We start from the raw sequence: 10173 nt of genomic DNA, 5'->3' as shown, positions 1-10173 counted from the left end.
CGGTGTTGACCTACATTTTATTTATCACTGCACATGAATAATATCCTCTTTTTGGGGATAAAGATGGGTTCAAAATGTATGAAAATATTTGCTATAGTTAGGGTTGCCAAAGGGGGATTGAGGCTTAATTTTAAGTGGGCACTGGCCAGCCTTATTCCCCCCCCCCCCCCTTACAACCACCACTGCAGAGACTGAAACTGATCGGTGTGTTTAGATGTTCCTGGACCTGTATTTATCAAACTTCCCAATTGCACCAAATTGTAGGAGTAGTTTGCTAAAAGTGAACAATGAGAAATATTTATCAAGTGGCCCACTTCTTCTCAAGTGTTGGAGCGAACTTCAACAGTTCAGACTGATCAAATGGAGAAACGGGACGTAAGCTCCTCCTAAAGGAGCAGTGCAGGATTTAGTGGCATCTAGCGGTGAGGTCGCAGACTGCAACCAGCCCTTCGCTCCCTTTCAAAGCGCGAGGGATATGCTAAAATGTATGTGTGGTTGCATCTCGATACTAAGGGTCGCAATCACGGTTTTCAGTCACAGATCGCATCAATTTTTTATTTATTTTTTTAATGCATGGCTTTTCGAGTTCTTCCGCTACTCGGTAGACATAAACTGCTTTTTAACATGCGCCGTTCACGTGAACAGAAAATTGCGTTGCCTGTATCTTTTCACGGCAACCCTCCATAGAGATGGATCGGCCTACTTTAAGTAACCGCGATGTATTTCACACAATTGTCGTTTAACTTTGCAATTAATTCACGGTTCACATGCGTTCTGAACCGTGAGTGTTGCTCCGTATGGACCACAGATCACCTATGGTCTGTTACACCACTACTCGTTACCGAGTCATGTCTTCATGTGTAATTGGCCTCCTGTTTAGTCACTATGTCTGGTAGCAGGCTGCAGAGAACCGCCTGTGTTGAGTTTTAGCCTCTACCAGCTACGGCGGCCTTCAGGTTACGGTGTTTGGGTTTTAGAAACATGGCGGGCTCATTCTAGGCTAACAGGAACACAATTCAGGTGACTATACTAATGACAACACAATTATGAATATTGTATTCCATTTCCGCCAACGGTTTTAACTTCATATTACATGTTAGACATATTACCCTTTACTGCATTATACAGTCATTTAAAAACCTGACAGAAGGGGTGTGCCCAATTTAAGAGACCTTCCTTGATTGAGCATTTTAGAGTCTTAATGATATATCCTGTAGCTTGTATTCTAAGGTTTGGAATTTAGGAGTAAAAGTGAAGGAGCTTTTCATTTCTTTCACTTTTATCAGTTTGATAAACACAGGGCCTGTTCAATATGTAAACTAAAAACACTGATACACAAAATGGTAAAATAATACTGGGTTTACAGTATGAGTTGTAATGTTTTGCTTTACTATGTGATGGACTTGGAACTGTCAAAAAGGAACAATGGTATCCACATAGCATCGTCTGTAATTATCTGTGAGGTTCCTGAATTTGGAGGCAACACAGTATTTGGCTCCTATAATATACCTTCAATATATGGAAAGCAACCATCATGAGATCGAAGCACAACGTGATCTTCTGATGTGATGCATTGTAGAGCACATCTTACACCACTAGAGGGAAGTCAGTTACTTGGGATGTTGTGGCCACCAAACAACATTCTCAATTTTTGGATCTGTGGAGCTAACTGGCATCCAACTGCAGTATCGTCGGATCAGGAGCAAGGGTCTCTGACAGGAATTTCATTACCGGTGTGCATCCGAAGCAAAAGAGCCCCAGTAACTATCTAAAGCATTATAAGGGATTTTACAGGGTTGAGAGTTATGGAAGACTGTAATGATAGAAACTTCTTTCATTCCACCTCAAACAAAAAGTCCAAAAACTGCAACGATATTTCTGTATATTTTATCGGCGTGTTGTCTCTAGTCACTAGATCAGTAATGACCCGTTGTCAGACTGGTAAACAACTTGAAACCAGTTTTCAAAAAAAAAAAAAAAAAAAAAAAAAAAAAAAAAAAAAAAAAAAAAAAATATTTTTTAAAAAATTTTTTTTTTTTTTTTTAAATATTACACTCTGTTTTTAGGACATAAGTTGTATTGGTTAAGTTGTTGTTCAGGCTCTGGCTATTGTTAATAGTTTCTTATCATTTCAAACATTGTCTGCCTGCTGAGCGAGCACTTTGCCGGGTCAAATGTAAGAAAGTAAACTCAAGTTTGGTAGCTCGCCTGGTAGAGCATGCTCCCCATGTACAGAGGCTAAGTCTTTCTCCCTTTTCGTGACAAGTAAATTTGTCTCCGACTGGGCCAGCAGGATATCAACGCAGGCTTGAATTTTTTCCTTCAGTCGGGCTTCAACACGAGTAAATGAGACCGAACAATAGCAGGGCTGGATTAATCTGGCACAAAGTGAGAAAGATTGAGCACCCTGGCAGCACTGGATGACGAGAAATGAATGTACCATATGCAACCCACTGAAATTAAAATTTGATCAAACTTAATTTTTTAAATTCAGATCTGTCATCTGGAAAGGCGCTGTCTTGGACAATCAAATATAAACCTCTTCTGCCCACCTCAGGGTCCTGGAGGCATAAGAAAAGTCAGAGTATAGTATGTTGAAAAATGTGATTAAAAAGCCATAGTATAGTATGTCAAAAAATTCATAGTATAGTATGTCAAAAGTGATTAAAAAGTCATATTATAGTATGTTGAAGAAAGCAAAATAAGTCATAGTATAGTATGTCAACAAAAGCAAAATATAAGTCATAGTATATGTTTAAAAAGTGATAAAATAGTCATAGTATAGTATGTTGAAAAAAGTAATAGTCATAGTCCATGTTGAAAAAAGTCATAGTATAGTATGTTGAAAAAAAACTAAAAGTCATTAAGAAGTCATAATATAGAGGGGCCTCTAGCTCAGTGATTTTCAACCAATAATCCGATTTTAATTGGTCCAACAATTTTTTTTTGTATTGAGTTACTGTAAATAATAATTTGCCATTGTTGCGCATCTGTGCCTGCAATATGATGACTGGCAGAGAAATCAAATACTATTCTGTATCAGTAGGTGGCAGTATATAGCGCAATAATGACCTTGTTGATTTAAGACAATAGAATTACTGCCACAGGGCTCCAGACTGCGACCAAAATTTGAGAGTGTGCGACTGAATTTTACATCCTGTCGCACAGGTGCGACCAGTAAATTTGCCCCCTTTTTTTACACGTTAAACGTCGAAATTTCGGTACCTAAGAGCGCGTGAGCGCAAGCTTATCTGTCCCCTCTGAAAATTGACAGAGAGCAGAGCTCTGACACACACACTCGCACACATGCAGAGCTGCAGACGATGCAAACTACGTCGGCTCTGCTGTTTTGTTGAAGTCACAGTGAGTCACGGAAATGCAGATAAAGTGGTTTCAAGTGTGGTTACAGTTTTTCATAACTTCACGCAGACAGCGTTTGCTGCGATATGATATTAATGGCGAGCCAAAAACGGTCGCAGTGCTGTTGACGTTACACTTCCTGGGAGACAAGCAGGCACAACAGTGGTTTCTATACCCTGGTGACTGACTGACAGGCTGAGGTTGTAAGGCAAGGCAACTTTATTTCTACAGCACCTTTCAGCAACAAGGCAATTCATAGTGCTTTACATGAAACATTAAAGAGCAATTAAAAACGGTCATGATGAAAATAAAACAGGCTAAAAAATAATATACAAATACAATAATAAACAAAACAAAAATATATATATGTTTTTTACTGTCATGACAGCGATGGGGCTGTCAGTTTACCTTCTATGTTGCATCTTCAAAAGTGACACTGAATTTGAAACAGCACATTGTAATTTCTGCATCTGTTATCAAAGTATTTATTAGTAATACAGTGGAAATTAGTAGAAATGTGAATATTTGGTTAGCATGTTGATTTACAGTGGGGGGCCACTGTGCTCCTAGTGAAAAAAGTTAGTCTGGAGCCCTGCTGCCACCTTTTGCGCGCATCCCGCAGTGACAGGATGTAAGCAGTAGGGCCGAGATCATCAATGTAATAATAATAATAATAATAATAAATTGAATTTATATAGCGCTTTTCATGGACTCAAAGTCGCTTTACAGGGCAGGGTAGATTATAAAAACATAACAAAACAAAACAAGCAAACAAAACAAGTAGAACAAAACAAGATACAGATGAAAAAGGGAGGGGGGCAGGTGGACTATGGGTAGGCTGAGGTGAAGAGATGGGTCTTGAGGCGGGACTGGAAGATGGTGAGGGACTCAGAGGTGCGGATCTCTTGGGGGGGGAGTTCCAGAGCCTGGGAGCTGCTCTGGAGAAGGCTCTGTCCCCAAAACAGCGCAGGTTGGACTTTTGGATGGAGAGGAGACCGGCTGAGGTGGATCTGAGGGACCGTGAGGGTTGGTAGGGGGAGAGGAGGTCAGTGAGGTATGAGGGGGCCAGATGGTGGAGGGCTTTGTAGGTGAGGACCAGGATTTTGTAGGTGATCCGGTGGGAAATAGGAAGCCAGTGGAGTTGTTTTAGGACTGGAGTGATGTGGTGCCAGGATTTGGAGCAGGTAATGAGGCGGGCGGCTGAGTTCTGGACCAGTTGGAGTCGGTTGATGTTGGTAGAGCTGATGCCGAGGAGAAGTGAGTTGCAGTAGTCCAGTCGGGAGGAGATGAAGGCGTGAATGAGTCTTTCAGCAGCGGGGGGTGTGAGAGAGGGTCTGATTTTGGCGATGTTGCGGAGGTGAAAGAAGGAGGTTTTAATGGACTTGACGGATGTGAGGCTCAAGGGAGAGGGTGGAATCAAAGATAACGCCATGGTTGCGGGCCTGGGGAGATGGGGGAACAATGGTGCCGTCGATGGTGATAGTGGGGTTATTGGTTTTGCTGAGTGTGGTTTGGGGGCCGATCAGAAGGAATTCTGTTTTGTCGCTGTTGAGTTTGGGGGAAGTTGTGTTGCATCCAGGTTTTAATAGCTGACAGACAGGAGTTGATGTGGGAGAGGGGAGGATTGTGGGGGGATTTGGTGCTGAGGTAGATCTGGGTGTCGTCAGCATAGCAGTGGAAGTCCAGGTTGAAGTGGCGGAGTATCTGACCAAGAGGGAGGATGTAGATGATGAAGAGGAGGGGGCCAAGTACGGAGCCTTGGGGAACACCTTGAGTGACTGTGGCTGTGGCAGAGGTGTGGTTGTGGAGAGAGATGAAATGGGATCTGTTGGAAAGGTAGGAGTGGAGCCAGCTGAGTGCAGTACCTTCGATACCGAGGTCTTTGAGTCTGGTGAGCAGGATGTTATGGCTCACAGTATCGAAGGCTGCACTCAGGTCGAGGAGGATGAGGATGTTGAGGGAACCGGTGTCAGCAAAGGTGAGGAGGTCGTTGAGGACTTTGAGGAGAGCGGTTTCTGTGCTGTGTAGGGGGCGAAAACCAGATTGGAGAGGTTCGAATAGGTTATTGGCATGGCAATGTAAGCCTGCAAAAGCGATGGATACATTTTTAAAAAGTAAAAATGTAGATTCTGATCTAATTAGGCTACCATGTGTCATTTTGTAAAATTTTTGGTTGGAATTTTTTAATGTAAAAAATGTGGCGTGGCTCAAAAAAGGTTGAAAAACTCTGTCTAGCTCACCCAGTAAGAGCATTCACCCCATGTTGGCTGAGTCCTGCAGCGGCGCAGGGTTCGAATAAAGCTTATAGTTAGGGAGTGAGGAGTTGCAGCGTCCACCTAGCCCACCTGCTTCTCGTCATAGTCGTCAGATTCATCTACCATGCAATCAATGATACAATCAAAGTAGAGGGAGACAGGCCAGTACAGCCCGATCCAGTTGGGGAGAGTTCTAGCCCAACCAGGCTCCTCTCCTTAACCTGTCTCTCTTAATTATGCTGTTATAGTTTTAGACTGCCGAGGGACTTCCTTTGACACACTGAGCTTCTCTCTCCTCTCTACTTCCATTTGTGTGCTTCCATGTTCCAGAAATGCTTGATACTAACCTAGCTCTGGGGACCTTATTCCCCAGAGTCCATATGTATTCTTTTCGCCCAGCATGTTTCCTTGGATTAGGGTGGCCCCTAAATCATGGTTGCAACCTGTCGCCGTGGTCCTGCTGCACGCCCTGCTATGCCCTGTTACACCTGCTACATCCTGCAGTGCCCTGCTACGTCCTGCTGCGTCCTACTACGCCCTGCAGTGCTCTGCTACATCCTGTGATGCCCTGCTATACCCTGCTACATCCTGTGACACCCTGTAGTGCCCTGCTACGCCATGAACTACTACAACTACTACTTCTAGTCACTGATCCATTATCTTTAATGTGACTACTATTGCCACTGTTCATCACACCCCCAACCGGCACCGTCAGACACCGCCTACCAAGAGCCTGGCTCTGTCCCAGGTTTCTTCCTGAGAGGGAGTTTTTCCTCATCACTGTCGCACTGAATGCTTGCTCTTGAATTACTGGAATTGTTGGGTCTTTGTAAATTATAGAGTGTGTTCTAGACCTACTCTATCTGTAAAGTGTCTCGAGATAACTCTTGTTATGAATTGATACTATAAATAAAATTGAATTGAATTGCTGCCCTTTGCTTCGTGTCATCCGCTATCTCTCTCCCCCTTCATGTCTAGCCACTTTCAAATAAAGGGAAAAGCCCCCCCAAAATAAAAGCAAAATAAAAGTAATTGTATAGTATGTTGACAAAAGCTAAATAAAAGTCAGAGTATAGTATGTCACAAAAAGTCTGAATATAGTATGTTGAAAAAAGCAAACTAAAAGTCATTATAGTATGTAACAAAGAAAATTTGAGTCATATGTCTAAAAAAAGTGATGAAACAGTCATAGTATAGTATGTTGAAAAAAGTAATAAAAAGTCATAGTAAAGTATGTCAAAAAATATTGATAAGAAGTCATAGTATAGTATGTCGGAAAAAGCTAAATAAAAGACATAGTATAGTATGTCAACAAAAGCAAAGTATAAGTCATAGTATGGCTAAAAAAGTGACAAAAAGTCATAGTATAGTATGTCGAAAAGCGAAATAAAAGTAATTGTATAGTATGTCGACAAAAGCGAAATAACAGTCATAGTATGGTATGAAGAAAAATATCGATAAAACGTCATAGTATAGTAGTGATGGCCAAATGAAGCTTTGTGAGTTTTCAACCTTGTGTTGACGAGAGAGCCCCATCTAGTGGGCTCAGAAAAAAGACAAAATGGTTCACAAAGCTTCTTTTGGCCATCACTATAGTGTAGTATGTCGACAAAAGTGAAATAAAAGTCATAGTAGTATGTCAACAAAAGCAAATTATAAGTCATAGTATAATATGTATAAAAAAGGGATAAAAAGTCATAGTATAGTGTGTCGAAAAAAGTAATAAAAAGTCATTGTACATATATTATTTTAAAAAAAGGTTAATAAATAGTCTTGGATATATATCAAAAAAGTCATAGTATAGTATGTCGAAAAATATTGATAAAAAAGTCATAATATAGTATGTCAACAAAGCAAAATATAAGTCATAGTATAGTATGTTGAAAAAAGTAATAAAAAGTCATAGTATATGTCAAAAAAAGTAATAGTCATTGTCAAAAAAAGTCATAATATAGTATGTCGAAAAATATCGATAAAGTCATAGTATAGCATGTCGATAAAAACCATATAAAAGTCATAGTATAGTATGTCGGAAAATATTGATAAAAAGTCATAGTATAGTATGTCGAAAAATATTGATAAAAAAGTCATAATATAGTATGTCAACAAAGCAAAATATAAGTCATAGTATAGTATGTTGAAAAAAGTAATAAAAAGTCATAGTATATGTCAAAAAAAGTAATAGTCATTGTCAAAAAAAGTCATAATATAGTATGTCGAAAAATATCGATAAAAGTCATAGTATAGTATGTCGAAAAATATCGATAAAAAGTCATAGTATAGTATGTCGAAAAATATTGATAAAAAGTCATAGTATAGTATGTCAAAAAATATCGATAAAAAAGTCATAGTATAGTATGTTAAAAAAGCGGAAAAAAGTAATTGTGTAGTATGTTGACAAAAGTGAAATAAAAGTAATAATATAGTATGTCAACAAAGCAAAATATAAGTCATAGTATAATATGTCTAAAAAAGCGGAAAAAAGTAATTGTGTAGTATGTTGACAAAAGTGAAATATAAGTAATAATATAGTATGTCAACAAAGCAAAATATAAGTCATAGCATAATATGTCTAAAAAAGTGATAAAAAGTCATTGTACATATATTATTTCGAAAAAAGTAATAAATAGTCATAGTATATGTAAAAAAAGTCATAGTATAGTATGTCGGAAAATATCGATAAAAAGTCATAATATAGTATGTCGAAAAATATTGATAAAAAAGTCATAGTATAGTATGTCAAAAAATATCGATAAAAAAGTCATAGTATAGTATGTCGGAAAATATCGATAAAAAGTCATAATATAGTATGTCGAAAAATATTGATAAAAAAGTCATAATATAGTATGTCAACAAAGCAAAATATAAGTGATAGTATAGTATGTTGAAAAAAGTAATAAAAAGTCATAGTATATGTCAAAAAAAGTAATAAATAGTCACTATATATGTCAAAAAAGTCATAATATAGTATGGCGAAAAATATCAATAAAAAGTCATAGTATAGCATGTCAAAAAAGCGAAATAAAAGTCATAGTATAGTATGTCGAAAAAGTGATAAAAAAGTCATAGTATAGTATGTTGAAAAATATCGATAAAGAAGTCATAGTATCGTACATGTTGACAAAAGTCTATGTATAGTATGGTGGAAGAAGTCATAAAAACTCATAGTATAGTATGTGGGAAAGAAAGTCAAAAGTCATAATATAATATGTCAAAAAAGTCATGAAAAAGTCACAGTATATACATATATTGAATAAGAAACTTTATTCATCCGGCAAGGGGATGTTAAATGTTTTCACTCCGTTGTAAGTAACAGACAGGCCTGAAATACACACATGGACAGGCGCGCCGAGCAGTTGGGGGTTCGGTGCCTTTCTCAAGGGCACGTTGGCAGTGCCCAGTAGGTGATCTAGCACCTCTCCGGCTATCGGTCCAGACTGTTCTTGGTCCACACAGGGACTGGAGCCGGCGACTCTCCGGTTCCAGAGCTATGTCCCTACGGACTGAGCTTCTGCCACCCCAAATCATAGTATAGTATGTCGAATAAAAGTCATGAAAAGGTCTTAGTACACTATGTAAAAAAAGTCTAGTATAGTATGTCGAATAAAAGTTGGTAGTTAGAGCAGAGCTTTTACTTCAGTAGGCAGAGTGCATCTCTGCAGCAAGAAACCAAAAACTCATTAACAATAAATCAAAACATGGACATAAATCGTGTGCATTAAGGACAGTCAAACACATTAAAGTAAATCAACTCACAGGTCACACACAACATGGTCGATGTGGAAAATAAAGAACAAGGGGAGGACTGTATAAATAGCCTCTAACCCTCCACTCCTTCCCATGCAGGAGTGTTTGATTTAACCACCCTGCCTCAGCTGTAGTCAGGTGGCCGCTGTTTGGGGCTCTGTTTTGACCCGTCAAACTCAACTAAAAAGTTGGCAAATTGTTGTTAAATTAAAGCCTGTTAAACAAATCCTAATTCATTTAGATGCAGTTTGATGTAGTTCAAAACTAAATTGTAACAACTGAGCATTTGGATTGACCAGATGATAAAGGTTAGAGCTCTGTTCCTTTCACTGTTTCTTTGTTTTAACTGCAAAATAATCACAAGGACAGTGATTTAGATGAGATCAAATTCTGATATCCCGACAATAGAATTTCATTTTGCATGTGTGGACTAGGTTTATCAGCACTAGATTACTCGTGTTGACAGACCCAGCGGTGGAATGTAACTAAGTGTGAATATGTAATCAGTGAAAATAACACAGGGCAGCTACAGTCAGTGGTGGAATGTAACTAAGTACATTTACTCCAGTACTGTACTTCAGTCCAGATGTTGAGGTACTTGTACTTTACTTGAGTCTTTTCTCTTCATGGCACTTTCTACTTCAACTCCGCTACATTTCAGAGAGAAATATTGTACTTTTTACTCCACTACATTCATCTGTTCCAGCTTTAGTTACTAGTTACTTTACACATTCAGATTTCTGCACACAGAACACATGTAGTTTATAACATCTGATGTTTGATTCTAAAGTAAACTAGCCAACAATATAAC

Source organism: Perca fluviatilis, chromosome 8 (genome assembly GCF_010015445.1).
Source record: "Perca fluviatilis chromosome 8, GENO_Pfluv_1.0, whole genome shotgun sequence".
NCBI lineage: Eukaryota > Metazoa > Chordata > Actinopteri > Perciformes > Percidae > Perca > Perca fluviatilis.
Note: the sequence above shows the minus strand (reverse complement) of the source record.